Source organism: Lethenteron reissneri, chromosome 70, assembly GCF_015708825.2.
Source record: "Lethenteron reissneri isolate LAM-NWPU_2019-01 chromosome 70, ASM1570882v1, whole genome shotgun sequence".
Classification (NCBI taxonomy): domain Eukaryota; kingdom Metazoa; phylum Chordata; class Hyperoartia; order Petromyzontiformes; family Petromyzontidae; genus Lethenteron; species Lethenteron reissneri.
In genome coordinates, this window is record NC_083848.1 from 3758150 (window position 1) to 3783813 (window position 25664).

At 44.7% G+C, this 25664-nt stretch overlaps 1 long non-coding RNA gene across 1 annotated transcript; it reads right to left on the minus strand.

Moving 5' to 3' along the window:
- Positions 1-11420: 11420 nt before the first annotated feature.
- Positions 11421-25006, minus strand: LOC133360959 (uncharacterized). Its single transcript, XR_009757323.1, has 3 exons — positions 24925-25006; positions 16521-16618; positions 11421-13456 (listed from the first exon to the last, which is right to left on the minus strand). It is a non-coding gene; the product is annotated as an uncharacterized LOC133360959 (long non-coding RNA).
- Positions 25007-25664: the final 658 nt, after the last annotated feature.

A 25664-nucleotide genomic window follows, 5' to 3' on the forward strand; every position in this document is an offset into this window, starting at 1 on the left:
TTCCTATGCTTCTATTTACGACTCCCCAAAGTCTATAAATTCCCCAAAATACGCCAATAAAACGCACAATTGCTAGTTACACTATAACCTTTAAACAAAAATACCGCTCAGAGCATTCGGGCATTCGACGTTTCAGGCAATGGTCCTTCTTCGTGTTGAATCGGTGGTGGTGGTGTTATTTGTAGAGCCAGAGTGCATCACCGTCACACTGATGTCCCATCCAGCAGTGGACAGACCCTGGTGGTGGTGACACTGAGAGACGCGGTAGAGACATCACCATCGTGTCACCACCACCACCACCAGGGTCTATCCACTGCTGGTGGTGGTGACACTGAGAGACGCGGTAGACATCACCATCGTGTCACCACCACCACCAGGGTCTATCCACTGCTGGTGGTGGTGACACTGAGAGACGCGGTAGAGACATCACCATCAAATAAATATTAAATAATAAATATGTTTAATGTCCTCCGAGCGGGATTCGAACTCGCGTGCCGCTGCACAGGTCACGTGGCATGCGGCTGCGCGAGGCGCGAGCGTGAGGGAGGGTAGAGGAGGGGGGTGTGGGTTATATAGGGGGTCTAAATATAGCAGCGGCGCCCGTGATTGGCTGACACGTTATGCAAATTATCTTTATGCAAATTTTTGCACGCCCATTGTATAGTGGACCCCCTCCCCGCTCACACCCCTTCCGCCCCCACCCTCTCACGAGGAGCGGTGGTGCAGCGGTGAGCGCACTGCCGCTTTTGTGTCTGCGTAGCAGGAACCCGGAAAATAAGTGACATTTAAAACACTTTTTTAAAAGACGCTTTTATGAAATGTACGAGTAATGGTGGAACTCCACGACTCCAGGAAGTGGCCACGAAGCTTGCCATAACGTAAGGGCAATTACAGTGAACGTGAGTTGAGCGTGGACAATTAGAGCCAAGCCGAAACATAACATATAAAAAGAATATTTGAAAAAATATATTTATTTTTTATGATAGAATATAGTATTGCCATCGATATGACATAAGTGTACCAAGTTTGCAGTCGATACCACATTGGGAAGTGGGTTAGAATTGAGTTACAAGATTTGAGGATACAACAACAGACAGAGTGAGTTAATCAAAAGCGTGTAAAAATATACCACGGCCACCACCACGAACCACGTGGAGCGATCGTCATCTGAGGCCTCCTCCCCTAGGTCGACTCAGCCTCAAATTAGTAGCGGGTTGCCAGGAAGCTGGTTGAATTGCAAACCAGTCTCTGTGTGAGTCTGTGGGTCTCTGTGAGAGTCTGTGGGACTCTATGTGAGTCTGTGTGTCTCTGTGTGAGTCTGTGGGTCTCTGTGTCAGTCTATGGGTCTCTGTGAGTCTATGGGTCTCTATGTGAGTCTATGGGTCTCTACTGAGTCTATGGGTCTCTGTGTGAGTCTGTGGGTCTCTGTGTAAATCTGTGGGTCTCTGTGAGAGTCTGTGGGACTCTATGTGAGTCTGTGTGTCTCTGTGTGAGTCTGTGGGTCTCTGTGTGAGTCTAAGGGTCTCTGTGTGAATCTGTGGGTCTCTGTGTGAGTCTGTGGGTCTCTGTGAGAGTCTGTGGGTCTCTGTGTGAGTCTGTGGGTCTCTGTGGGTCTCTGTGTGGGTCTGTGGGTCTCTGTGTGAGTCTGTGGGTCTCTGTGTGAGTCTGTGGGTCTCTATGTGAGTCTGTGGGTCTCTGTGTGAGTCTGTGGGTCTCTGTGTGAGTCTGTGGGTCTCTGTGTGAGTCTGTGGGTCTCTATGTGAGTCTGTGGGTCTCTGTGGGAGTCTGTGGGTCTCTGTGTGAGTGTATGGGCTCACTCTGTGATGAGTCTGTGGGTCTCTGTGTGATGAGTCTGTGGGTTTCTGTGTGAGTCTGCGGGTCTCTGTGTGAGTCTATGGGTCTCTCTGTGTGATGAGTCTGTGGGTCTCTGTGTGAGTCTGCGGGTCTCTGTGTGAGTCTGTGGGTCTCTGTGTGAGTCTGCGGGTCTCTGTGTGAGTCTGTGGGTCTCTTTGTGAGTCTGTGGGTCTCTTTGTGAGTCTGTGGGTCTCTGTGTGAGTCTGTGGGTCTCTGTGTGAGTCTGTGGGTCTCTGTGAGAGTCTGTGGATCTCTGTGAGAGTCTGTGGTTCTCTGTGTGGGTCTGTGGGTCTCTATGTAAGTCTATGGGTCTTTGTGTGATGAGTCTGTGGGTCTCTGTGAGAGTCTGTGGGTCTCTGTGTGAGGCTGTGGGTCTCTGTGAGCGCCTGTGGGTCTCTGTGAGAGTCTGTGGGTCTCTGTGTGAGTCTATGGGTCTCTCTGTGATGAGTCTGTGGGTATCTGTGTGAGTCTATGGGTCTCTCTGTGATGAGTCTGTGGGTCTCTGTGTGATGAGTCTGTGGGTTTCTGTGTGAGTCTGCGGGTCTCTGTATGAGTCTATGGGTCTCTCTGTGTGAGTCTGTGGGTCACGGTGTGAGTCTGTAATAAAGCTCGTTGAGGCGACTTCTGAAATTCGTCTTTTATTCAACTTATCTTACAGTTTACTTCACGCTGCTGATAGGCAGCATGAGAGGGACAGATATATAGAGAGAAACGCACTGCCACGTGGCAACTCGGAGCTCAGCTCCCGGGTGGCCTCCCCCCTCTGTTCGTTCCCGTTCTGACCACGTGTCGTTCGTCTCCACCCCTATTTAATACCCGGGTCACGTGGTACGTTTCCGCCAATCCTCGTTAGCCTGCATGGAATCTTCGAGGCTCCCTCGTCATCTCCCGGGACCACGCCCCTGACTCGTCTCCCCATTGGCTGTGGCCAAAGCCAGCAGAACCAATCCTTACAGCTGTCACCTCTCCATCACGTCAGGGCCATGCCCCTAGGCTTCCCCCCATTGGCTGTAAACCAGGACCGGCAGAGCCAATCACCATGACGAGTTGTGATACGTCAGTGAACCGGATATATCCTCATATTACAAGTCTATGGATCTCTGTGTGAGTCTGTGGGTCTCTGTGTGAGTCTGTGGGTCTCTGTGTGAGTCCATAGGTCTCTGTGTGAGTCTGTGGGTCTCTGTGTCAGTCTATTGGTCTCTATGTGAGTCTATGGGTCTCTATGTGAGTCCATAGGTATCTGTGTGAGTCTGTGGGTCTCTGTGAGTCTGTGGGTCTCTGTGTGAGTCTATGGGTCTCTATGTGAGTCAATGGGTCTCTGTGTGAGTCTGTGGGTCTCTGTGCGATTCTATGGAACTCTGTGAGAGTCTGTGGGTCTCTTTGTGAGTCTATGGGTCTCTATGTGAGTCAATGGGTCTCTGTATGAGTCTGTGGGTCTCTGTGTGATTCTATGGAACTCTGTGAGAGTCTGTGGGTCTCTATGTGAGTCAATAGGTCTCTGTGTGAGTCTGTGGGTCTCTGTGAGAGTCTGTGGGACTCTATGTGAGTCTGTGTGTCTCTGTGTGAGTCTGTGGGTCTCTGTGTCAGTCTATGGGTCTCTATGTGAGTCTATGGGTCTCTATGTGAGTCTATGGGTCTCTACTGAGTCTATGGGTCTCTGTGTGAGTCTGTGGGTCTCTGTGTAAATCTGTGGGTCTCTGTGAGAGTCTGTGGGACTCTATGTGAGTCTGTGCGTCTCTGTGTGAGTCTGTGGGTCTCTATGTTAGTCTGTGGGTCTCTGTGGGAGTCTGTGGGTCTCTGTGTGAGTGTATTGGCTCACTCTGTGATGAGTCTGTGGGTCTCTGTGTGATGAGTCTGTGGGTCTCTGTGTGAGTCTGCGGGTCTCTGTGTGAGTTTGTGGGTCTCTGTGTGAGTCTGCGGGTCTCTGTGTGAGTCTGTGGGTCTCTTTGTGAGTCTGTGGGTCTCTTTGTGAGTCTGTGGGTCTCTGTGTGAGTCTGTGGGTCTCTGTGTGAGTCTGTGGGTCTCTGTGAGAGTCTGTGGATCTCTGTGAGAGTCTGTGGTTCTCTGTGTGGGTCTGTGGGTCTCTATGTAAGTCTATGGGTCTTTGTGTGATGAGTCTGTGGGTCTCTGTGAGAGTCTGTGGGTCTCTGTGTGAGGCTGTGGGTCTCTGTGAGCGCCTGTGGGTCTCTGTGAGAGTCTGTGGGTCTCTGTGTGAGTCTATGGGTCTCTCTGTGATGAGTCTGTGGGTATCTTGTGAGTCTATGGGTCTCTCTGTGATGAGTCTGTGGGTCTCTGTGTGATGAGTCTGTGGGTTTCTGTGTGAGTCTGCGGGTCTCTGTGTGATGAGTCTGTGGGTCTCTGTGTGATGAGTCTGTGGGTCTCTGTGTGAGTCTGCGGGTCTCTGTATGAGTCTATGGGTCTCTCTGTGTGAGTCTGTGGGTCACGGTGTGAGTCTGTAATAAAGCTCGTTGAGGCGACTTCTGAAATTCGTCTTTTATTCAACTTATCTTACAGTTTAATTCACGCTGCTGATAGGCAGCATGAGAGGGACAGATATATAGAGAGAAACGCACTGCCACGTGGCAACTCGGAGCTCAGCTCCCGGGTGGCCTCCCCCCTCTGTTCGTTCCCGTTCTGACCACGTGTCGTTCGTCTCCACCCCTATTTAATACCCGGGTCACGTGGTACGTTTCCGCCAATCCTCGTTAGCCTGCATGGAATCTTCGAGGCTCCCTCGTCATCTCCCGGGACCACGCCCCTGACTCGTCTCCCCATTGGCTGTGGCCAAAGCCAGCAGAACCAATCCTTACAGCTGTCACCTCTCCATCACGTCAGGGCCATGCCCCTAGGCTTCCCCCCATTGGCTGTAAACCAGGACCGGCAGAGCCAATCACCATGACGAGTTGTGATACGTCAGTGAGCCGCATATATCCTCATATTACAAGTCTATGGATCTCTGTGTGAGTCTGTGGGTCTCTGTGTGAGTCTGTGGGTCTCTGTGTGAGTCTGCAGATCTCTGTGTGAGTCTGTGGGTCTCTGTGTGCATCTATGGGTCTCTGTGTGAGTTTGTGGGTCTCTGTGTGAGTCTATGGATCTCTGTGCGAGTCTGTGGGTCTCTGTGAGAGTCTGTGGCTCTCTGTGTGGTGGGTCGCGGTGTGAGTCTGTGGGTCTCTGTGTAAATCTGTGGGTCTCTGTGATTCTATGGAACTCTGTGAGAGTCTGCGGGTCTCTGTGTGAGTCTGTGGGTCTCTGTGTCAGTCTATGGGTCTCTATATGAGTCTATGGGTCTCTATGTGAGTCCATAGGTCTCTGTGTGAGTCTGTGGGTCTGTGTGTCAGTCTATGGGTCTCTATATGAGTCTATGGGTCTCTATGTGAGTCCAGAGGTCTCTGTGTGAGTCTGTGGGTCTCTGTGTCAGTCTATTGGTCTCTATGTGAGTCTATGGGTCTCTATGTGAGTCCATAGGTATCTGTGTGAGTCTGTGGGTCTCTGTGAGTCTGTGGGTCTCTGTGTGAGTCTATGGGTCTCTATGTGAGTCAATGGGTCTCTGTGTGAGTCTGTGGGTCTCTGTGCGATTCTATGGAACTCTGTGAGAGTCTGTGGGTCTCTTTGTGAGTCTATGGGTCTCTATGTGAGTCAATGGGTCTCTGTATGAGTCTGTGGGTCTCTGTGTGATTCTATGGAACTCTGTGAGAGTCTGTGGGTCTCTATGTGAGTCAATAGGTCTCTGTGTGAGTCTGTGGGTCTCTGTGTCAGTCTATGGGTCTCTATGTGAGTCTATGGGTCTCTATGTGAGTCTATGGGTCTCTACTGAGTCTATGGGTCTCTGTGTGAGTCTGTGGGTCTCTGTGTAAATCTGTGGGTCTCTGTAATTATATGGAACTCTGTGAGAGTCTGTGGGTCTCTGTGTGAGTCTGTGGGTCTCTGTGTCAGTCTATGGGTCTCTATGTGAGTCTATGGGTCTCTATGTGAGTCCATAGGTCTCTGTGTGAGTCTGTGGGTCTCTGTGAGTCTGTGGGTCTCTGTGTGAGTCTATGGGTCTCTATGTGAGTCAATGGGTCTCTGTATGAGTCTGTGGGTCTCTGTGTGATTCTATGGAACTCTGTGAGAGTCTGTGGGTCTCTGCGTGAGTCTGTGGGTCTCTGTGTCAGTCTGTGGGTCTCTGTGTGAGTCTGTGGGTCTCTGTGTCAGCCTATGGGTCTCTATGTTAGTCTGTGGGTCTCTGTGTGGTGGGTCTCGGTGTGAGTCTATGGGTCTCTGTGTAAATCTGTGGGTCTCTGTGATTCTATGGAACTCTGTGAGAGTCTGTGGGTCTCTTTGTGAGTCTATCGGTCTCTATGTGAGTCAATGGGTCTCTGTATGAGTCTGTGGGTCTCTGTGTGATTCTATGAAACTCTGTGAGAGTCTGTGGGTCTCTATGTGAGTCAATAGGTCTCTGTGTGAGTCTGTGGGTCTCTGTGTCAGTCTATGGGTCTCTATGTGAGTCTATGGGTCTCTATGTGAGTCTATGGGTCTCTACTGAGTCTATGGGTCTCTGTGTGAGTCTGTGGGTCTCTGTGTAAATCTGTGGGTCTCTGTAATTATATGGAACTCTGTGAGAGTCTGTGGGTCTCTGTGTGAGTCTGTGGGTCTCTGTGTCAGTCTATGGGTCTCTATGTGAGTCTATGGGTCTCTATGTGAGTCCATAGGTCTCTGTGTGAGTCTGTGGGTCTCTGTGAGTCTGTGGGTCTCTGTGTGAGTCTATGGGTCTCTATGTGAGTCAATGGGTCTCTGTATGAGTCTGTGGGTCTCTGTGTGATTCTATGGAACTCTGTGAGAGTCTGTGGGTCTCTGTGTGAGTCTGTGGGTCTCTGTGTCAGTCTGTGGGTCTCTGTGTGAGTCTGTGGGTCTCTGTGTCAGCCTATGGGTCTCTATGTTAGTCTGTGGGTCTCTGTGTGGTGGGTCTCGGTGTGAGTCTATGGGTCTCTGTGTAAATCTGTGGGTCTCTGTGATTCTATGGAACTCTGTGAGAGTCTGTGGGTCTCTGTGTGAGTCTGTGGGTCTCTGTGTCAGTCTATGGGTCTCTATATGAGTCTATGGGTCTCTATGTGAGTCCATAGGTCTCTGTGTGAGTCTGTGGGTCTCTGTGTAAATCTGTGGGTCTCTGTAATTCTATGGAACTCTGTGAGAGTCTGTGGGTCTCTGTGTGAGTCTGTGGGTCTCTGTGTCAGTCTATGGGTCTCTATGTGAGTCTATGGGTCTCTATGTGAGTCCATAGGTCTCTGTGTGAGTCTGTGGGTCTCTGTGAGTCTGTGGGTCTCTGTGTGAGTCTATGGGTCTCTATGTGAGTCAATGGGTCTCTGTGTGAGTCTGTGGGTCTTTGTGCGATTCTATGGAACTCTGTGAGAGTCTGTGGGTCTCTGTGTGAGTCTGTGGGTCTCTGTGTCAGTCTGTGGGTCTCTGTGTGAGTCTGTGGGTCTCTGTGTCAGCCTATGGGTCTCTATGTGAGTCTGTGGGTCTCTGTGTGGTGGGTCTCGGTGTGAGTCTATGGGTCTCTGTGTGAATCTGTGGGTCTCTGTGAGTCTGTGGGTCTCTGTGTGAGTCTATGGGTCTCTATGTGAGTCAATAGGTCTCTGTGTGAGTCTGTGGGTCTCTGTGTCAGTCTATGGGTCTCTATGTGAGTCTATGGGTCTCTATGTGAGTCTATGGGTCTCTACGTGAGTCTATGGGTCTCTGTGTGAGTCTGTGGGTCTCTGTGTGATTCTATTGATATCTGTATAAGTCTGTGGGTCTCTGTGTGAGTCTGTGGGTCTCTGTGAGTCTGTGGGTCTCTGTGTCAGTCTGTGGGTCTCTGTGTGAGTCTGTGCTCTGTGTGAGTTGGCCTGTGTTGTGCCCGTCTGTGAAATCAAGAAGAGTTCCCTCTCCACGACGTGTCGCGGAAGTCGCCATGACATTGGTGCTGCTCGCGACTCGCTACGAACACCACGTGGCCCCACAGTCCGTGATGGGCTACTGCGAGGAACACCGGAGCATCAACAACCACCACCATGAAGCATCATGCCGTGGTTGATGATCCATGATAGAGGGGGGCAAGGGGAGTTATTTTGGGTTACATCACGTGAGGCATAAATGTAGTTTCGGATGATCCTGGTAGCTACTACATATGTGCTACTACATATGTACTACTACATATATGTACTCCTACATATGTAGTAGTACATATTTGTAGTAGCTACTACATATATGTACTACTATGTAGTACACATATTTAGTGGCACATATGTAGTAGTACATATGTCGTAGTACATATTACATATGTACTACTACATATGTAGTAGTAGCTACGGGCCCAGAACTTTCAAAGGCCCCGTGCTTAACGCTTTCAAGCTATCAATTCCGGTATAGTGATTCTGCACTTGCTCTATTACCAGGGGCGGTTTCTTCATTAGGGCGATTGGGCGACGCACCACCAAAGTGTGAAAGGGACTTTTTCAATCACATTCACAATGTCATTCAACCAGAGTTACGCTAGCCGTCACTGTGCCTCTGGATATAGTCCAATCAGCGTCATGTCACGTTCTGTGGAGTACCGCCTCTTTTTGGGCGATTTCACTCCGGCTGAGAATCGCCCAAAGTGTTCCCATAGACTTACATTCAAAGATGTTTTTTTTCGAACGGCAGGCGCTGCAATGCATTCTCTATGGGTTCCGGGAGGGCTCGCACTAACGTGCTTACGTCATCATACATAAGCACGTTTCAGTCAACAATATTATTTGTCGCCACCTAGTGGAATATTTAATAAAAGAAACTATCTGAGTGGATTGAAAATACATTTACTGGTCAAAAACCTTGTCAAACTCCATTTGAGCTTGAATTTTGGTAAAATGTTAATTAACGTAATAACACACACACACAAATCATCGCTGTCGGACGGAAGCCTTGTATGTCCAAAACTGTTACTTTTCAGGAAACGAAAGAAAACCTGTTTTTTCCCCAAAATAATTTCCAAGCTCTTTTAATGCTTTTCATTGGTTAAATATTTGTAAAACACATTGACAGATGTAAAGGGTGACCAATAGCATTAATTTTTGAAAAATATGGAGATATAAAATATGGATTCTGCCTGATACATTGTTGCTGTCGGGATGGAAACCTTGTATCTCCATATTTATATTATAATAAATAATTTATTTTATAACTAAAATAAATGTATTTCTTTTGTCAGGTCTGCGACACAATCTTGGTCCACACCAAAGAAAGGTTCTCCTTTACCGACCACCTTGTAAGTGCCACGCTGCTACAAGGAGAGATGTTTCAACAGCATGGCCATACATTCCCTGTTGAGGCTCTGAACATCACTGTCAGGGCATACCCAATGTTAACTAAGGCGAAGCTGAAGACTGAACTGTCTCTCATTTATGAGAGTCCAGAATTCAAGGGCTGCTGTGGTGCACTGGCGCTGTACCAGGTTTTGCTGAAGTACAACCTTCAGGATACTTTTTCAGAGACTGTTGCTCTGTTGAACATCCTCATAACCACTCCCATGACAACTGCTGAAGCTGAGAGGTGTCCATATTTTTTATCTCCATATTTTTTCAAAAATTAATGCTATTGGTCACCCTTTACATCTGTCAATGTGTTTTACAACCTTAAAGAGAAGCAAGACATTCCTGAGAAATGTAATGGGACAGGAACGTCTGAATGCACTGGCTATGCTTTCCATGGAGAGGGAACTAGTCAGGAACACGCCTGCTTTCAATGAGAGAGTAATTGATCACTTTGCTACTTTGAAAGAGAGAAGAGCAACATTTCAGTATAAGTAAGCAGTGTAATAGTAGTAATGTGATGTAAGCAGTGTAATAATAGTGAGTATAGAAACAAACAAGGAGATGTATTGTAAGAGTCACTTTATTTTTCATTAATATTAAAGTAGTGAAGTTGCCTTTACATGTGTAGAGGTGTAATTATGCATGGGCACGGATGGCTAACAAACACAAGGGGCGTGGTTAGAGCTGTACACAGAGGAGGTGCTCACACCGACGTCCGCACTCATCCCCCACGGGCCCCTCCCGGGGGGGCCGAGTACTATAAAAGGTGGTGAGCCGGAGGGCTCGAGGTCGAGTGTTAGCTTAAACCAGCGAAGACGGAAGACCAGCTAGAATAGGCCCCGGAACTCCCCTGGCTCGCTGTCCTTGTAAGGGCCGACCAGGGCAAGCCGGTGGCGTGGCCCCGAGAGCCCAGACTGACGTTCTTATAAGAGCCGGTCTGGATACTCAGGGTGCCGGGATCCCAGCTTGACCAGGGCTGGGATAGGTAGCCTCCCCTAGCTCCGTAGTGGAGGACTCGGGCGTAGGTTAGCGGGGTTAGATGTTGTGTCTCCCTGTAGCCGAGTGAAGGGGACGATACCCCCTTAAGTACTGTGTGTACCCGTTACTGTGCACAAGTTGGTGTTAATAAATAAGTGTGCCTCCGACCCCGTCGTCCAAGCCTCCTAAATACTTACTACACATGCTTAAGCTGTTAATTTATCCATTGCATGGGTGGACCTTATCCTTATCAATCATCCAAACATTTGCCCCCCCTGAGAGATTTTGCAGGAGCCGCCACTGTCTATTACTATAGTACTGGGTGTCTAAGCTCTTTGGTTGTTTCGGTAAAGTCACGTAGTTAGAAATAAAATAAAACAAATCACGACGTTTCGATCGCAAAACAAGATTGGGTGTCTAAGGTTAGCGATTTGTCGTACTATCTGGCTGTATAGCAAATGAAAAAAATACAATTACTTTACTGTGCAAGTGAAACATTTTACATGTTTTAATACTTACTTTTTTTATTTAGGGCCGCTTTCTAACATCATGCTACAGGCTCCGCACTATCTTCGCCCGGCACTGCATGAGTGCCGTGTCGTTGAAGGCCGCCACCACCCGACACGGCCAATTGTCGCGTAAACGAAACTTGCCCAGATCGGTTCGATTCGGGACCGTTTCTCCGGTATCAAAGTATCAAAACAAATTCAAATAATAGGTCAGTTTAACACGGGGGCTTTCGCGACCAATGTTTTACCTATTCGGGCAGTAATACAACAGGAGTTGTGTTAAGAAGTTCAAACACGAAATCGATTCTATATTTTGCAAGGAATGAAATGACTACGTTCACCACACACACTTAATGCTCGTGGTGAACAAGCAAACAGAACACGCCGTGATAATAGTCTGCAGCCGTTGCCTTTGGAGCTGATCGTCCTCCACCAGAGACATCGGCAGCCTTCTTTATGGGCCAAGTCTCACCGCCAGCGTCAGACCAGAGAACAACTCCAAACGGCGACCAGTACAAGGGCAATGCCTCGCGTATCGGAGCATTTCTAATGAAAACCAGCACGCACGGCTGGCTTGCCGTCAAACGAACCTCTGGCATCTCCCGAGAGGAGAGAGAGAAAGAGAGAGATAGCGAGAGAGAGATATGCAGAGAGAGACAGAGTAATCCTCTTGAATTTCTCGCCACCATCAACCACCTTCACCATCGTCGACAAATCCATCACCACCACCACCACCACCATCATCGAAGGTAAGACGACAACATTGTTCTTAATAATTTATTGTGTATTGTCTGAGAGTCATTGCAAGTTAAACAATCGCCATTTGTCCGCCCCCCCGCCCGCCACCTCTGTGTTTGCTAGTACCAGGGCACGTGGGGTCACGTTCTCATAGAGACCCACAGAGACCCACAGAGACTCATACTCATAGAGACCCACAGAGACCCACAGAGACTCATACTCAGAGACCCACAGAGACCCACAGAGACTCATACTCATAGAGACCCACAGAGACCCAGAAGAGCTGTGCGGAATGGAGAGAGAGACAGACAGAGCCGAGGTTCCCTGTAAAATAATAAACTATGAACTAGTGTGTGTGCGTGTGCCTGTTAGCCGGTGTAAGGCCCCGCTGGGCTGCTGCGTAGCTCTTAGAAGTGACCATCTGGTCATCACAGATGACATCTGCGCAACCAAGTGGTGGATTGTCATCGTCATCATCACCATCATCATCATCGTCGTCATCGTCATCATCATCATCGTTATCATCGTCATCATCAATCATTGTCATCGTCATCATCGTCATCATCATCGTCATCATCGTCATCATCATCATCGTCATCATCGTCATCATCATCGTCATCATCATCATCATCAATCATCATCATCAATCATCATCATCGTCATCATCAATCATCATCATCATCATCATCGTCATCATCATCATCATCGTCATCATCATCATCATCAATCATCATCATCAATCATCATCACCATCATCGTCATCATCATCATCATCAATCATCATCATCAATCATCATCGTCATCATCATCATCGTCATCATCGTCATCATCATCATGGTCGTGTGGGAATTCATAGCCCCAGCCAAATTCCTCTGATCGTGTAGAGACATTGATTCTAAATGTGTGGAGTGGGGGGAACAGGATGACTCGGAGAACAATCCACGCTGTGACCACCACGGGGAGAGAGGCGCAGGCTCCAAATATACAGCAGCAGCAGCAGGCATCGAACCCACGACCTCCTGTACACCAGGCGAGGTAATTAACATCTCACCCACTCACTCAGGCATCGTCAGGGTCCGGGATGGAACCCACGACCTCCTGTGTACCAGGCGAGGTAGTTAACATCTCACCCACTCACTCAGGCATCGTCAGGGTCCGGGATGGAACCCACAACCTCCTGTGTACCAGGCGAGGTAGTTAACATCTCACCCACTCACTCAGGCATCGTCAGGGTCCGGGATCGAACCCACAACCTCCTGTGTACCAGGCGAGGTAGTTAACATCTCACCCACTCACTCAGGCATCGTCAGGGTCCGGGATCGAACCCACGACCTCCTGTGTACCAGGTGAGGTAGTTAACATCTCACCCATTCACTCAGGCATCGTCAGGGTCCGGGATGGAACCCACGACCTCCTGTGTCCCAGGCGAGGTAGTTAACATCTCCTGGCCACCGTGATGATGATGAGAGAGAGAAATGCAAACTCCAAATATACAGCAGCAGGCATCGTCAGGGTCGGGATTAAACCCACGACCTCCTGTGTACCAGGCGAGGTAGTTAACATCCCTTAGTCACCGTGAAAAAATGAGAGAGATATTTACTGCAAAATAATTTAAAATAAATAATTAAATTCTATGGCCCAATTAATGGGGGGGGGCACAAGACATCTGGACCCACCCTGTTCTGTCTGCTGTTCTCTTTCTAACGCTGCGCGTTGTGTTCGCAGCGCCAATGGGGTACACGACGCGTCGAGCGGTGATCGTGTCGCGCGATGGCGACTCCCTGCGTACCAGGCGAGGGAGTCACCATCTCCTGGCCCACCGCTAAGCGCCCACTCCCTCCCTCCTCAGCCCCGCCCCCCACCCCGAGCCCCCCCCGGCCCCCCGTCCCGCCAGCAGCTGATCCATCTCGGCCGGGTCGACCGCGGGCAGCGGTTGCCGCCAGTAGGTGGCGGTGCCGAAGTCGTGGGGGGCGGAGGCGGCGATCCGCGGAGTCGAGTGGGGGGCACGGCCTGGGAGCACGGGGGGAGGGGGGGGAGATTGGGGGGGGGTAGTCCCTTGGTGGGGGTCGCCTGTAGGGAGAGGGGCAGGAAGGGAGAGAGAGAGAGAGAGGCATCCAGACACAGAGGGACAGACAGAGATGGAGAGATACACAACAACAACAACCGCCATTCGCCACTAAGTGGCGGTGACGTCACCACGACGCTTGTGCCAGGCCACGTGCACCTTGAGGCCACGTGAAATGTCGAACGCCCGCTGGCAGGAGGTCATGGGGCAGACCCAGCAGGTGCCACAGGTCGACTGACTGAGACGACTGGCTGATGCACCACCTGTGCCAACTCACTGTGCTTTAGCTACCCGGCGCTCCGCTCGTTGTTATGAGCGTCGCTCCTCCGCCCTCCGTTCAACTGCCTCCACAGAGGCCGATCTTGACACCGCTGGTACCAGTCATTGGCAAGTCCACTCAGCTCCACATCCTCCCGTACCACATCACTCCATCTCGTCTCTAGCCCGTATCACACCCGTATAGCCCCCTCGAGCCGAACAAAAGCTGTTTAGGCATGCGGTGGGTGGGCATGCAGGCTACATGACCCAGCCAACGCAGCCTTGCCTGCCGGAGGAGCTCACCGATGGGACTTTGTCCAGATCTTTCAAGGATTTGTGAGCTCCTCACACAATCCAGCCTGGTTAAACCCAGGATGGATCGATCGTAGGCAGGCCAGCCTAAATGTTTCTAACCAGCGAAGATGTTCCATTAGTGGGGTCCACGTTTTGCAAGCGTAGAGAAGGAAAGGAATTACTGTGGCCGAGAAGACCTGAAGCTTCGTGCGGAGCGACAGACCAGGTAGCTTCCACACAGCATTACGCAACCGATGAAATGATTATGCCACTCAACTGATTCGGAGTGAGACCTCTGCTGTCAAACCAGAGCCGGTCATGATTACACTGCCCAGGTATGGGGAACTCTCCACTCTCTACACAACTGCCCCATCACCGATTGGGAGTTGTGGGGGTGGAGTGTCCGATGGTACAAAATACCCAGGCAGGTGCTTAGTTTTGGTGGGGCTGATGATAAGGCCCCACCTCTTAGTGACATGCTCCAGGTTCAGCAGCAGCATTTCTAACCCCTCCTCTGAGTGAGCAGCAATTACCAGATCATCGGCATACGTAACAGGGTTGACAAATAGGGAGCCATCCATTGACCGTACCCAGGAATCTATCAGCCTCCCATTGTATCTGTAACAGATGGAAATTCCTCCGGTACAGCAAATGATGGCTTCACAAACTACGTTGTCGAAATAGATGTTAAATAATGTGGGAGCCAGAGGAGATCCATGTCGCACCCCAAGGTGAAAAGGGAATTGCTCCGACTCCCAGCCATGTAGTTTTACCCGGGCCCACTCACCATCATGAAGGTCCTTAATGATTGTGAACAGAGAATCAGGGACTGCAAAAGCACGAAGAACAACCCAGAGCCCAGGCCTACTGATTGTATCATCGGCCTTGACCAGGTCAATAAAGCAGAGATGTAGGTCTTGTTGGGATTTCCTACACCTCTGCTGTAACAGACGGACAGAAAATATGGCATCTGTGCAGGACCGCCTTTTCCTGAAACCGCATTGGGGCTCCGCAAGCCTCTCCTCAGCGTACCTAGCAAGGCAATGTTGAATAATCCTTGCCAGGGCCTTTCCCGGCACACTCAGGAGTGAGATGCCCCTGTAGTTGTTACAGTCTGTGCGGTCCCCCTTCTTAAAGAGGACCACCAGGACATCCTTCCAGTCCTGCGGAACCCATCCAGTGGTCCAGACTGTTGTTTTGATGTCATGTAGAGCAGTCTGTGGACAAACGCCACCCTCCCTCAGCATTTTGCTTGAGAGATCATCTCTGCCCGGTGCCTTTTCCTGGTCTCAGACTCTGGATCACCTTAAGTACTTCCTCAACAGATGGCACCTCAGCAAGCCACTCACAAGGGGTGAAAACTTCTTCCAACGTTTGATGCACCGCAGCCTCAGAAGGGTCATCCCCACTTTGCCCCATGTTTTCCAAAAACCTCACAGACGTGTTCCTGGTGGTCAGAGATTGGATCACCATTTTTTCCCCTAATGATGGTGATAGGGGTGGCGCTGCAGGTTACTTTTGTTGATGGATATAAATAGCGATTTGTGATCGCGGGCCACTGAGGCAGACTCCATCTCCTCAGCAACCCGCAACCACCACCCATCCTTGCAGCGCCTCACGGCTCTCCGAACCTCCGAGCGAAGGCTGCGGTAAGCCTCCTCATTCTCTGACGTGGGATGCTGTAGACGATGAGAGTGGGCCTGTCGCTTTTCCTCAGCCAGCCTGAACACCTCCTCTGTCAGCCAGGGTCTCTGGGGAGGTTTGGACCGTGTACCCTAAGCAGTCATTGCAGCTACATGAGCCACAATCCTAAACCTCGCCCATCTCCCCTCGACATCAAGACTGGGGGATGATGCCAACCCCAGCCGCAAGTGATGATGAAATTCTCGCTTTCAACTTTCATCAGCTACCTGAGACCATGCCACTATGGGTTTGAATGGGGTCCTGGGTGTACACCCACCACCGGAGTGGAAGAATGGCAGGCGCATCTTACAGATGACAAGTCGATGGTCAGTGGGCAGATCAGCTCCACGGTAGGTCCTGGTGTCAAAGACATGGGCCCGCATCTGCTGTTTCATCACTATATAATCCAGCAAATGTTCTTGCTTGGACCCGGCATGCATCCATGACGTTTCGTGGATATGCCGATGCCAGAACAGCGTGTTGGTAATTACAAGCCCATGGGCTGCACAACAATTCTAGCAGCCTCCTACCGTTGTTATTGTGCTGATAAGAGAGAGACACGCAAACTCCAAATATACAGCAGCAGGCGTCAGGGTCGGAATCGAACCCACGACCTCCTGTACACCAGGCGAGGTAGTCAACATCTCATAGCCACTATGATGATGATGATGAGAAAGAGAGATGCAAACTCCAAATATACAGCAGCAGGCATCGTCAGGGTCGGTATTGAACCCACGACCTCCTGTACACCAGGCGAGGTAGTGAACATCTCCTAGCCACCGCTCCCCACACAAACTCTCTCTGTCACACACTCCCACCCTCCCTCCCTCTCACTGATTGTCTGGAGGTCGTCGGAGCCGATCTCCGGGAGCGGCAGCTTCCAGAAGTGCAGAGAGTTGAACTGCAGCAGCAATGCCTCCTCGTGCATGGCTCTGTAGGCAGCAGCATCATCAGCAGAAGCATCATCAGCACCATCAGTATGATCAGCATGATCAGCATGATCAGCATCATCAGCATCAGCACCATCAGCATCATCAGCATCAGCACCATCAGCACCATCATCAGCACCATCATCAGCATCATCAGCACGATCAGCACCATCATCAGCAGCAGCACCATCATCATCAGCAACATCATCAGCATCAGCACCATTATCTTCAGAATCATCACCACCATCAGCACCATCATCACCACCATCAGCACCATCATCACCACCATCAGCACCATCACCACCATCATCAGCACCACCTTCGGCACCATCACCACCCTCATCAGCATCATCAGCACCATCATCATCACCACCATCAGCATCATCACCACCATCAGCATCATCAGCACCATCTCCACCATCATCAGCACCATCAGCACCATCATCAACACCATCATCAGCACCACCTTCGGCACCATCACCACCATCATCAGCATCATCAGCTTCATCATCATCACCACCATCAGCATCATCACCACCATCAGCATCATCACCACCATCATCACCACCATCTCCACCATCATCAGCACCATCAGCACCATCATCAGCACCATCAGCATCATCATCATCAGCAGCAGTGGCCTGGCGCGGTTCGTCCACTAGGGGGCGATGGGGCGCCCTCCCACCGAGCGCCGTGAACACGAGACGACGATTTCTCTCCTAAAGACTCCTTGCCATCAATAGACAGACAATAGACAATAGACAGACAATAGACAATAGACATACAATAGATAGACAATAGACAGACAATAGACATAAAATAGATAGACAATAGACAATAGATAGACAATAGACATACAATAGACAATAGACATAAAATAGATAGACAATAGACAATAGATAGACAATAGACATACAATATATAGACAATAGACAGACAATAGACAATAGACATAAATAGATAGACAATAGACAATAGACAGACAATAGACAATAGACATACAATATATAGACAATAGACAGACAATAGACAATAAATAGACAATAGATAGACAATAGATAGACAATAGACAATAGATAGACAATAGACAATAGACAGACAATAGACACTAAACAATAGACAGACAATAGATAGACAATAGACAGACAATAGACAATAGATAGACAATAGATAGACAATAGACAATAGACAGACAATAGACAATAGACATAAAATAGATAGACAATAGATAGACAATAGATAGACAATAGATAGACAATAGACAATAGACAGACAATAAACAATAGACAGACAATAAACAGACAATAGACAGACAATAGACAATAAATAGACAATAGATAGACAATAGATAGACAATAGACAATAGATAGACAATAGACAATAGACAGACAATAGACACTAGAAAATAGACAGACAATAGATAGACAATAGACAGACAATAGACAGACAATAGACAATAGATAGACAATAGATAGACAATAGACAATAGATAGACAATAGATAGACAATAGACAATAGATAGACAATAGACAGACAATAGATAGACAATAGACAATAGATAGACAATAGATAGACAATAGACAATAGATAGACAATAGATAGACAATAGACAATAGATAGACAATAGATAGACAATAGACAATAGATAGACAATAGACAATAGACAGACAATAGATAGACAATAGACAATAGACAGACAATAGATAGACAATAGACAATAGATAGACAATAGATAGACAATAGACAATAGATAGACAATAGACAATAGACAGACAATAGACAATAGATAGACAATAGATAGACAATAGACAATAGATAGACAATAGACAGACAATAGATAGACAATAGACAGACAATAGATAGACAATAGACAATAGATAGACAATAGATAGACAATAGACAATAGATAGACAATAGACAATAGATAGACAATAGACAATAGATAGACAATAGATAGACAATAGACACTAGACAATATACAATAGATAGACAATAGACAATAGATAGACAATAGATAGACAATAGATAGACAATGGACAATAGATAGACAATAGACAATAGATAGACAATAGATAGACAATAGATTTACATTAGATAGACAATAGACAATAGACAGACACTAGACAATAGATAGACAATAGACAATAGATAGACAATAGACACTAGACAATAGATAGACAATAGACAGACAATAGACAGACAATAGACAATAGATAGACAATAGATAGACAATAGACAATAGATAGACAATAGATAGACAATAGATAGACAATAGACAATACATAGACAATAGACAATAGATAGACAATAGACAATAGACAGACAATAGACAATAGATAGACAATAGACACTAGACAATAGACAATAGATAGACAATAGACAATAGATAGACAATAGACAATAGAGAGACAATAGACAATAGACACTAGACAATAGACAATAGATAGACAATAGACAATAGATTTACATTAGATAGACAATAGACAATAGACAGACAATAGACAATAGATAGACAATAGACACTAGACAATAGACAATAGATAGACAATAGACAATAGATAGACAATAGACAATAGAGAGACAATAGACGACAGACAATAGACAATAGATAGACAATAGATAGACAATAGACAATAGATAGACAATAGACAGACAATAGATAGACAATAGACAGACAATAGACAGACAATAGACAATAGATAGACAATAGACAATAGATAGACAATAGACAATAGATAGACAATAGACAATAGACAGACAATAGATAGACAATAGACAATAGATAGACAATAGACAATAGACAGACAATAGACAATAGATAGACAATAGACAATAGATAGACAATAGACAATAGATAGACAATAGATAGACAATAGATAGACAATGGACAATAGATAGAAAATAGACAATAGATAGACAATAGATAGACACTAGACAATAGATAGACAATAGACAATAGATAGACAATAGACAGACAATAGACAATAGATAGACAATATATAGACAATAGACAATAGATAGACAATAGACAATAGATAGACAATAGATAGACAATAGATAGACAATAGACAATACATAGACAATAGATAGACAATAGATAGACAATAGACAATAGATAGACAATAGACACTAGACAATAGACAATAGATAGACAATAGACAATAGACAATATATAGACAATAGACAATAGATAGACAATAGACAATAGACACTAGACAATAGACAATAGATAGACAATATACAATAGATAGACAATAGACACTAGATAGACAATAGACAATAGATAGACAATAGACACTAGACAATAGACAATAGATAGACAATAGACACTAGACAATAGACAATAGATAGACAATAGACAATAGACAGACAATAGACAATAGATAGACAATAGACAATAGATAGACACTAGACAATAGATAGACAATAGACAATACATAATAGACAATAGATAGACAAGAGACAATAGACACTAGACAATATACAATATATAGACAATAGATAGACACTAGACAATAGATAGACAATAGACAATAGATAGACACTAGACAATAGATAGACACTAGACAATAGATAGACAATAGATAGACAATAGATAGACAATATACAATAGATAGACAATAGACACTAGATAGACAATAGACAATAGATAGACACTAGACAATAGATAGACACTAGACAATAGATAGACAATATACAATAGATAGACACTAGACAATAGATAGACACTAGACAATAGATAGACAATAGATAGACAATAGATAGACAATATACAATAGATAGACAATAGACACTAGATAGACAATAGACAATAGATAGACAATATACAATATATAGACAATAGACAATAAATAGACAATAGACAATAGACAATAGATAGACAAGAGACAATAGACACTAGATAGACAATAGACAATAGATAGACAATATACAATAGATAGACAATATACAATAGATAGACAATAGACAATAGATAGACAATAGACAATAGACACTAGACAATAGACACTAGACAATAGACAATATATAGACAATAGACAATATATAGACAATAGACAATAGATAGACAATAGACAATAGATAGACACTAGACAATAAACATTAAATAGACAATAGACAATAGATAGACAATAGACAATAGATAGACAATAGACAATAGATAGACAATAGACAATAGATAGACAATAGACACTAGACAATAGACAATATATAGATAATAGACAATAGATAGACAATAGACAATACATTATAGACAACAGATAGACAATAGACAATAGATAGACAATAGACACTAGACAATAGACAATATATAGACAATAGACAATAAATAGACAATAGGCAATAGATAGACAATAGACAATAGACAGACAATAGACAATAGATAGACACTAGTTAGACAATAGATAGACAATAGATAGACAATATACAATAGATAGACACTAGACAATAGATAGACACTAGACAATAGACAATAGATAGACAATAGATAGACAATAGATAGACAATATGCAATAGATAGACAATAGTTAGACAATAGATAGACAATAGATAGACAATATACAATAGATAGACACTAGACAATAGATAGACACTAGACAATAGACAATAGATAGACAATAGATAGACAATAGATAGACAATATGCAATAGATAGACACTAGACAATAGATAGACACTAGACAATAGATAGACAATAGACAATAGATAGACAATAGATAGACAATAAATAGACAATAGATAGACAATATACAATAGATAGACACTAGACAATAGATAGACACTAGACAATAGATAGACAATAGACAATAGATAGACAATAGATAGACAATATACAATAGATAGACACTAGACAATAGATAGACAATAGACAATAGATAGACAATAGACAATAGATAGACAATAGACAATAGATAGACAATAGACAATAGACACTAGACAATAGACAATATATAGATAATAGACAATAGATAGACAATAGACAATACATTATAGACAACAGATAGACAATAGACAATAGATAGACAATAGACACTAGACAATAGACAATATATAGACAATAGACAATAAATAGACAATAGGCAATAGATAGACAATAGACAATAGACAGACAATAGACAATAGATAGACACTAGTTAGACAATAGATAGACAATAGATAGACAATATACAATAGATAGACACTAGACAATAGATAGACACTAGACAATAGACAATAGATAGACAATAGATAGACAATAGATAGACAATATGCAATAGATAGACAATAGTTAGACAATAGATAGACAATAGATAGACAATATACAATAGATAGACACTAGACAATAGATAGACACTAGACAATAGACAATAGATAGACAATAGATAGACAATATGCAATAGATAGACACTAGACAATAGATAGACACTAGACAATAGATAGACAATAGACAATAGATAGACAATAGACAATAAATAGACAATAGATAGACAATATACAATAGATAGACACTAGACAATAGATAGACACTAGACAATAGATAGACAATAGACAATAGATAGACAATAGATAGACAATATACAATAGATAGACACTAGACAATAGATAGACAATAGACAATAGATAGACAATAGACAATAGATAGACAATAGACAATAGATAGACAATAGACAATAGACACTAGACAATAGACACTAGACAATAGACAATAGATAGACAATAGACAATAGATAGACAATAGACAATATATAGATAATAGACAATAGATAGACAATAGACAATACATTATAGACAACAGATAGACAATAGACAATAGATAGACAATAGACACTAGACAATAGACAATATATAGACAATAGACAATAAATAGACAATAGGCAATAGATAGACAATAGACAATAGACAGACAATAGACAATAGATAGACACTAGTTAGACAATAGATAGACAATAGATAGACAATATACAATAGATAGACACTAGACAATAGATAGACACTAGACAATAGACAATAGATAGACAATAGATAGACAATAGATAGACAATAGATAGACAATATACAATAGATAGACACTAGACAATAGATAGACACTAGACAATAGACAATAGATAGACAATAGATAGACAATAGATAGACAATATGCAATAGATAGACACTAGACAATAGATAGACACTAGACAATAGATAGACAATAGACAATAGATAGACAATAGACAATAGATAGACAATAGATAGACAATATACAATAGATAGACACTAGACAATAGATAGACAATAGACAATAGATAGACAATAGACAATAGATAGACAATAGACAATAGATAGACAATAGATAGACAATATACAATAGATAGACAATAGATAGACAATATACAATAGATAGACACTAGACAATAGATAGACAATAGACAATAGATAGACAATAGATAGACAATATACAATAGATAGACACTAGACAATACATAGACACTAGACAATAGATAGACAATCGACAATAGATAGACAATAGATAGACAATATACAATAGATAGACACTAGACAATAGACAATAGATAGACAATAGACAATAGATAGACAATAGACACTAGACAATAGACAATATATAGACAACAGACAATAGATAGACAATAGACAATAGATAGACACTAGACAATAGACAATAAATAGACAATAGACAATAGATAGACAATAGACAATAAATAGACAATAGGCAATAGATAGACAATAGACAATAGACAAGAGACAATAGACACTAGACAATAGACAATAGACAATAGATAGACACTAGACAATAGATAGACAATAGACAATACATAATAGACAATAGATAGACAAGAGACAATAGACACTAGACAATAGATAGACAAGAGACAATAGACACTAGACAATAGATAGACAATAAACCATAGACACTAGACAATAGAAAGACAATAGACAATAGATAGACAATAGTTAGACAATAGATAGACAATATACAATAGATAGACACTGGACAATAGATAGACACTAGACAATAGATAGACAATAGACAATATATAGACAATAGATAGACAATAGATAGACAATATACAATAGATAAACACTAGACAATAGATAGACACTAGATAATACATAGACAATAGACAATAGATAGACAATAGATAGACAATAGATAGACAATAGACAATAGATAGACAATAGACAATAGATAGACACTAGACAATAGATAGACACTAGACAATAGATAGACACTAGACAATAGACAGACACTAGACAATAGATAGACAATAGACAATATATAGACAATAGATAGACAATAGATAGACAACATACAATAGATAGACACTAGACAATAGATAGACACTAGACAATAGACAGACAATAGACAATATATAGACAATAGATAGACAATAGATAGACAACATACAATAGATAGACACTAGACAATAGATAGACACTAGACAATAGATAGACAATAGACAATATATAGACAATAGATAGACAATAGATAGACAACATACAATAGATAGACACTAGACAATAGATAGACACTAGACAATAGACAGACAATAGACAATATATAGACAAGAAACAATAAACAATAGATAGACAATGGACAATAGATAGACACTAGACAATAGACAGAGACTAGACAATAGATAGACAATAGACAGACAATAGTTAGACAATAGACAGACACTAGATAGACAATAGACAATAGATAGACAATAGACAATAGATAGACACTAGACAATAGATAGACACTAGACAATAGATAGACACTAGACAATAGATAGACAATAGACAATAGATAGACAATAGACAATAGATAGACACTAGACAATAGATAGACACTAGACAATAGATAGACACTAGACAATAGACAGACACTAGACAATAGATAGACAATAGACAATATATAGACAATAGATAGACAATAGATAGACAACATACAATAGATAGACACTAGACAATAGATAGACACTAGACAATAGACAGACAATAGACAATATATAGACAATAGATAGACAATAGATAGACAACATACAATAGATAGACACTAGACAATAGATAGACACTAGACAATAGATAGACAATAGACAATATATAGACAATAGATAGACAATAGATAGACAACATACAATAGATAGACACTAGACAATAGATAGACACTAGACAATAGACAGACAATAGACAATATATAGACAAGAAACAATAAACAATAGATAGACAATGGACAATAGATAGACACTAGACAATAGACAGAGACTAGACAATAGATAGACAATAGACAGACAATAGATAGACAATAGACAGACACTAGATAGACAATAGACAATAGACGATGCCACCCACCGCTGTTGAGGCGTCGCGCTGAGCCAGAAGCGACAGCTGAGCGGCGCTCACTGCAGAAGTGGGCGTCGTCTCAGTGGGCGGGGCCAGGTCTGAGTGGGCGGGGCCAGGTCTGAGTGGGCGGGGCCGGGTCTGAGTGGGCGGGGCCGGGTCTTAGTGGGCGGGGCCACGTCTCAGTGGGCGGGGTCGGGTCTCAGTGGGCGGAGCCGGGTCTCAGTGGGCGTGGTCTCAGTGGGCGGGGCCAGGTCTCAGTGGGCGGGGCCGGGTCTGAGTGGGCGGGGCCACGTCTCAGTGGGCGGGGCCGGGTCTTAGTGGGCGGGGCCGGGTCTTAGTGGGCGGGGCCACGTCTCAGTGGGCGGGGTCGGGTCTCAGTGGGCGGAGCCGGGTCTCAGTGGGCGTGGTCTCAGTGGGCGGGGCCAGGTCTCAGTGGGCGGGGCCGGGTCTGAGTGGGCGGGGCCACGTCTCAGTGGGCGGGGCCGGGTCTTAGTGGGCGGGGCCGGGTCTTAGTGGGCGGGGCCGGGTCTCAGTGGGCGGGGTCGGGTCTTAGTGGGCGGGGCCAGGTCTCAGTGGGCGGGGTCGGGTCTTAGTGGGCGGGGCTCGGGTCTCAGTGGGCGGGGTCGGGTCTTAGTGAGCGGGGCCGGGTCTCAGTGGGCGGGGCTCGGGTCTCAGTGGGCGGGGTCGGGTCTGAGTGGGCGGGGCCGGGTCTCAGTGGGCGGGGTCGGGTCTTAGTGGGCGGGGCCGGG